Source organism: Tupaia chinensis, unplaced genomic scaffold (genome assembly GCF_000334495.1).
Source record: "Tupaia chinensis unplaced genomic scaffold, TupChi_1.0 Scaffold000355_1, whole genome shotgun sequence".
Taxonomy (NCBI): Eukaryota; Metazoa; Chordata; class Mammalia; order Scandentia; family Tupaiidae; genus Tupaia; species Tupaia belangeri.
In genome coordinates, this window is record NW_006159850.1 from 12327572 (window position 1) to 12334294 (window position 6723).

Below are 6723 nucleotides of genomic sequence, written 5' to 3' on the forward strand. Positions count from 1 at the left end.
TTAGGAGTCCAAGGCAATGCTATATTGTAGACATGTCAATGGATAAGTTTACCTGTAAACTCTTAGTCGGTGGAGCTTCAGGAAGCATTGCAGTAGGCATTGAGTCTAGTAAAGATAAAATGCTGCTCCCCATAGAGAGTTCTATTTGGGACTTCTGGGAAATGGTGCCACATCTAAGATGCGGTGTGGGTCTCTGCTGCTATAAAGTTGGTGTTGGGAGAGCCTCTAGCTAATCTGGGGTGCCAGTACCAAAGCAGCTAGCAACCCTTCCCTAACAAGAGATGAGAGAGAGTTGGGCATACATGTTTACAGTGTTCCTTTCACAGGATGTTTCTTTTTCCTGGCAGATGGCCTAATGCCTACATGTTTGGCCCACAACCAGGAGATCCCTCACACAGGATACTGACCTATTCTGGGAGATGCCTTTGTGGCTCTTAGCCAACCTGTGTTCTGTTTACACCTGTCTTACCATCACTTTGTCACTGGGCCCCTCACCTTGTATTCTCCCCAGTGTCCCAAGGAAAACTCAGCTGGGGATTGCCTCTAGTTCTTCAGATTCAATATACCACCAGAATAGGGAGCAAGTTCAAAGATTCTTATTTACAGATCCTGGGCAAGGAAGGCATAATAAGGGGGAAGGGCACACCTCTGTTCCTGGGTCACAAGAAACAAGAAAGTCAAGTAGAGAGGGCACATGCAGGGCAACTAAGGTATACTTGAAGAGAGAAGTGTGTGGGTCAGTTAAAGTTCTCAGATAAATACCCAAGTTGCCCATTTAAAGGAAGTGGTGGGAAATCTGGGAGTCCAATCTGGCAAGATGGAAAGATACCTCTAAGTTCTTATCTCTGGCCATCAACTTGAGCCATTTGGGAATGTGCAACTAGAAACAGGATCCAGGGTAACTGAGCTCTGCTTTCAGTATGAGAAAGTTAAATTTACATTAAAAAGTAGTTGCCAAGGCAACATAAAATTACAATAATTTACTACAGTGGATCTCTCATTGTGGAAGCAACTAAATCAGGCTTGATGGGGACTCCATAATATTTGAGCTATACTTATCTCTATTATGGACTGAATTGTGTATCTCTAAAATTTGTATATTGAAGTCCTAACACTCAGTGTGACTGGATTGAGAGATATAGTTCAAATACAGATATTTCTTTAAAGAGCCAGATGAGGTCAAATGAGATCATAAGTGTGGGACCCAAATTCAATAGCACTGGTGTCCTAATAAGTAGAAGAAGAAACACCAAGTGTACACACTCAGAGAAAAGGCCATGTAAGGACACAGCAAGAAACCCACCATCTGCAAGCAAAGGAGAAAGGTTCAGGAGAAACTGACCCTACTGACACCTTGATCTTGGACTTCCAGCCTCCAGAACAGTGAGGAAATAAACTTCTATTGTTTACGCCACCTACTCTGTGGTATTTTACTAGGGCATCCCTAGATAACTAATTCAACCTCCATTCCTGCAACCGTAACCGCTCTAATGCATGGCTAAAAAGGAGGCTATCTGATGTCAAAAGCATGAAACAAAAGGATAATTTAGCACTGATATGCTTGCCTATGAAGTCTGAAGCCATACATGTGACACATGAAACCTGGAGCTTCAGGTCTGATGAAAGTTGATGATATTTGTGTGTGTGTGTGTGTGTGTGTGCATGCATGTGCAATATGTACCAGAGGGTACATGTGCTCCCCAGAGAAACATAGAAAAATGGGGAGAAAAAAGAACCCCTATGAGTAATGACCATACCACAATCCCTTCTCCTTCATCTTTCCCTCCTGTTGGGATTTTGAGCATGCATGCATACGCATCTGACGTATTTCTCAAGCCACCAGATCTGGGGCTCAAAGCATGTGGTCAGCCATGTGGGATCCAGCTACCTTAATCACCAGGCCATGAAGCCAACTCGGTATTCTTTTAAGAGGTATCTTATCTCTTCCATATTTCTTGAGAAAGTCAAGAATTCCCTTGTACTACAGATAAAAGCAAAAACATTAGGAAAATGTTGAGATTGAGTTTCAAGAAATACTGTCAGCCAAAACTAAATGCCACATTTACCATGTGCCATGAAAGAATAAAATTATGATTCAACTTAAATTTCAGGACATAATTAACTTTGGGGGCTTATCAGTACCAGGAAAGTATAGAAATTCAAAATATTTCATGACACTGGTTCTCAGTTACATCACATTATTATTGGTAGTATTGGCATCATTACTCTGGAATTTTTGCATGTAAAGTGTGAGTTAAGGCAAATAATGTTGTAGGTGTTACTGAGACACAGAACAATATATCCATATGGGAGAAAGGAAACAGCAATACAAATAAGGCTAAATAAAAATCCTGTAGTCCTATTTTAAATTTAAATTATCTATATGACCTTGTGATATATTTTATCTTCCAAAACCTTCCCTTGTTCTGCTATTGAAAAGGAATAGACACTTATCACCAACATAGAATCAATAAAATCAGCAACCCTTCTACTCAGACTATGGAATGTTAAAAGGAACAAGATCTTTTTAGAGACATGACTAATTTCAGATAAGAAATGGGAAATGCACAAAATGTGCCTAGAACATTAATGACAAAAAGCATATATTCCATCAAAGAATACTAAGAATTAAAAAAAGAGAGAGAGAGAGAGAATACTAAGATTATGTCAGAAGGACGCAAGAACACAGAAATTGGTTCCCCTGATCACTATGGAAACAATTTCAGTATCAGTAGAGATAATAACTACTGGGTCAGCCAGTAGCATAGTGGTTAAGGCTGTTGGATCCCACATGACTGACTACATGGTTTGAGTCCCAGACCCAGCAGCTTGAAACAATCCTGTGGTATTGTTCATTCAAGAGCTGAATGGAGAAAAAGGGACTGAGGCATGGCCATCCCTCTGTGGGGGATGATTTCTCAATTTCTCTTTCTCCCTCTCTTTCTCTCTGGCTCGTGTACATGCCCTATAGCAAAACTATATAAAGAAGAAGAAGAAAACTATTAAGTAAATATTCCATTTTCTTTTAAAAATATTTCTCTTTTTTCTATTTTTCTATTTACATCTATGTACATCTTTAGTGTACAACATGGTTTTTCCCAACATGAATATGGTGTGCCTCTTAGCCAAGTCAAAGACGTTTCCATATACATTATCATCAACAGATAACTTTTCATTTTTTGTGTCTATTAAATGTTTTGTTTTTTGTGACTTGCATGGTTTCTGATGAGAAATCAGCTGTAATTCTTATTACTGTCATGTGCTCCCTTTTTCCTCTAACTCCCTTCAAAATTTTCCCTGAATAATCTTTAGTTGCTGGTAGTTTAACTATGATGAGTCGAGGTATGTGCATTTGTGTTTGTTCTTAGTTCGTTTGTGGTTTTCTGAACTTCTTGTATTTATGATTTTATGTCTTTCATTTAATTTTTTTTAATTATCCACCATTATCTCTTCAAATATTTATTTCCTGTGATTTCTTTCTTTTTCCTCCTTGGACTCAATTACATTTATTTTATTCCATTTCCACATAGTACAATAGCATTTAGATGTTCTTTTCTATTCTCCTCTTTTTTGGGCTATATTTCAGTGTGCAGGTTCACAGATTCCTTTGTCAGCTGTATTGTGTCATCTGATGAGACTATTGGAAAAAAACTCTCTATCGTTGATATTATGATTTCATTTCCAGCTTTACTATTTGACAGGTCCTCATAGTTTCCCTATTTATACTAAGATTCCTAAACTAATCATGCATTTGTAAATATTTTACACCTGACCCATTAGCATTAATCATATTTATTTAAAAGTCCCTGTGTGGGACCAACATGTAGCCTGGTGGTTAAGGCACTGGATACTCCCACATGGCTGACCATGACTCCAGTCCTGGACTTGGTGTGTTGCTTTCTCTCTCTCTCTCTCTTTTTCTGGTCAGAGTGAAATAAATGAATGAGTAAATAAAATTAAATAAATAATCCTTTTAAAAATAAAAATAAAAGTGCCTGTATAATAAGTCTAATATCTGGGTCATATTTGAGTTTCAGTCTGCCTATTGCATTGTCTCTCTCTTTTTATTTTTTTTTTGTAAACTGCCTGCAACATTTTTTTTTCCTTTAAGGCTACAGAAAATCTGCACATAAACAAGACATTTAATTCCCATAATAAAAATACCCCCTTACAAACAGCCAGTTCAGATTCTAAGGTATTTATGCTGCATCACATTCATCCATGCAAGTATTTTCCTGCAAGTCTGTAGGGTTAAGGTCAATTCTTTCTGGAAATAGGAGCTTCTCACAAACTGCTTCTTTGATTGGTAAATACTGTGATATTTCATTAAAGAGAAGTGAAGAGAGAATGTGGAACATGCATAAAATTAGCAATTGTGCTCTCTCATGGTGTATATTCTCGTAATATGTAGGTCTTGTCAGCCTCATGGTAGTCTTATGTGATTCATTCTGATAAGCACCTCATCAACTCTCAAGAAAAACCGCAAAAGCAGGAAAAAGCTAGAAAGCATTACTCTAATTTTCACACTCAGCCTTGAAACTCCATGATCATAAAGTTCATCCTCAAACAAGAGAACAACTTCAAAAAACTTAATCTGTTCTCTGGCTTTCAACTTCTCTGTATCTATCTGATCCGTTATAGGTACAACCTTTAACTTAAGAAGTTCTCCAAGTAATGTCCCCTTATAATCTGTAGTACAGGCCCAATCATAAGGTTCAATAACCTCTTGGGAATGTTCCACCTCCATCCTGCTTTCCTGCCACTCTGCAGCACGGGCTACTTTAAGCCTCCCTTGGTAGTTGTTTACACATCTTAATACATCTGTGGCCTTGAACTCAATACCAAAACCAGAGCCATGTTGGATTCCTAAAATGTGATTTCCAAACATCATTTCAGGGAGCGATGGCATGTGCAATTCATCGGCTAACTTCTCCATGTCTGCCGACTTCATGATGTGCGTCTAGGCCACTGTCAGTTTCCAGGTCCCAAAGAAGTCTTGGTGGCTGCTCAGGATGCAGCGGATCATCATGACCCCAGGCGCTCAGCAGGCATAGCGGCAGCTGCAGCAGAGCCAGCCTGGCTTCTCGCTCTTCACCCTCTGCCCTGTGGTTCCACTGCCTCCAGACGTGTCACTTTTCCACCCTCCTCACCACTGCTCACTTCTACTTCCCTATTGCGTTGTCTCTTTACAGTGGGTTGCCTTGTCTCACTTTTTGTATCTTGCACTTGTTCTCTGATTACCAGACATCAAGTACAAAACAAGAAAGACTAAAAATATTTGATACCTATGAACAGAATGCCTTTGTCTTGCGGTCACTGAGGGACTGGATTAGCCTTGTCAAAAGTTGTCTGGGTTTTGTTGTTTTTGTTGCCTTCAGTGAATCATGAGCTTTATATAAAACATATTAATGGAACCTATACCAAAATAAGACATCCAACTTACAGCATGGGGCATTTTGATAATGGGAAGCTGCTCAATACAGTTGGAGTCTAGGTTCAGGTCATGAAAAATGAGACGAGTAAGGTACAAAGAGCACATCCTGAGTACCTTGTAAGTCAAGCTGAAAATTGGGGTTTTATTTTTCATAAAAAGTTACAGTGGTTTAAGACAAATAATTTCTATAGCTAGATTTGGATTTTTGAACATTATTCTGTACTTTATTCTGTATTAGAGGGTTCCAATTCCCATGACAAAATAATTAGTGAGGGAGAAGTTGCAATTAACATTATACCGAGTATACACAAACAAGAAGCAAAATCCAATGGCAAGAGTTTGTTATTCTGAACTAGCATAATTTCATTCAAATCAAAGAAGAATGTACACACTTTTTTAAGATACCTAGGAATAGGACTAGCAAATGGCATAATGGTTACATCACTGGACTCCCACGTAGTTGACCGCAGTTCGAGTCCCAGACTGGCAGCTTAAAACTCACACCAGACATGTGTGTGTGCATGCCCAAAATCTTAAGAGAATGGAAGAGAAAAGATTGTGGCATGACCATCCCACCTGGGGGATGACTTCTCACTTGCTTTCTCTCTGTCTGCCAAGTGCAACATACCATAAAGCAAAAATCTCTCTCAAAAAAAAAAAAAAAAGACACCTAGAAGTTAAAAAATAAGGTTAAAATCAATATATGATTAGATTTGAGTGATAAGGAAGTGAAAATATAATAAATAGAGCTTAGTCATAATGTCTACTTTTCTAGTTTGAAAAGCTTAGTGGGTGATACAGCAGCATCATGGGGAATAAACAACCAGGAAGTGAAGAACACAACTCCTACTTCAGACACAGTTTGGCCTCTAGAGTATTCAACTGTGGGTGGCAGATAAATTTGTCTAAAACTCAAGAAAGAGTTCTGTGCTTACAACAGTGATTTTGGAATCGTCAACAAATAGATATCAAATACACCCTTGTAAACAGTCAAGATTGCCTAGAAAGAGTATGTGGAGGAAAAACAAAAGAAAATTCAGAACAGAGGCATGTAAAAGTTGGAAGTTAGAGAAAACCTAAGTTTGTTAAAACTAAGTAATAAACAGGAATCTAAAAATATTTTAATGAGGAGCACATGCTCACATAGCAAATGCAACCAAAGAGTCAAATTAGATCATCACAAAACATTGTTCATTGGGATTTAGTATTAAAGAATTTATTAGTGACGAAGCTAAAGAAGTCTTACTGGATCAGAAAGGATGAAAGGTTGCAGTTGAGGAGAGATTGTG

General features: G+C 38.3%; 1 pseudogene; it reads right to left on the reverse strand.

Annotated features, from left to right (window-relative positions):
* Positions 1–4199: 4199 nt before the first annotated feature.
* Positions 4200–4966, reverse strand: LOC102488405 (TIP41-like protein pseudogene; annotated as a pseudogene).
* Between the last annotated feature and the right edge of the window lie 1757 nt (positions 4967–6723).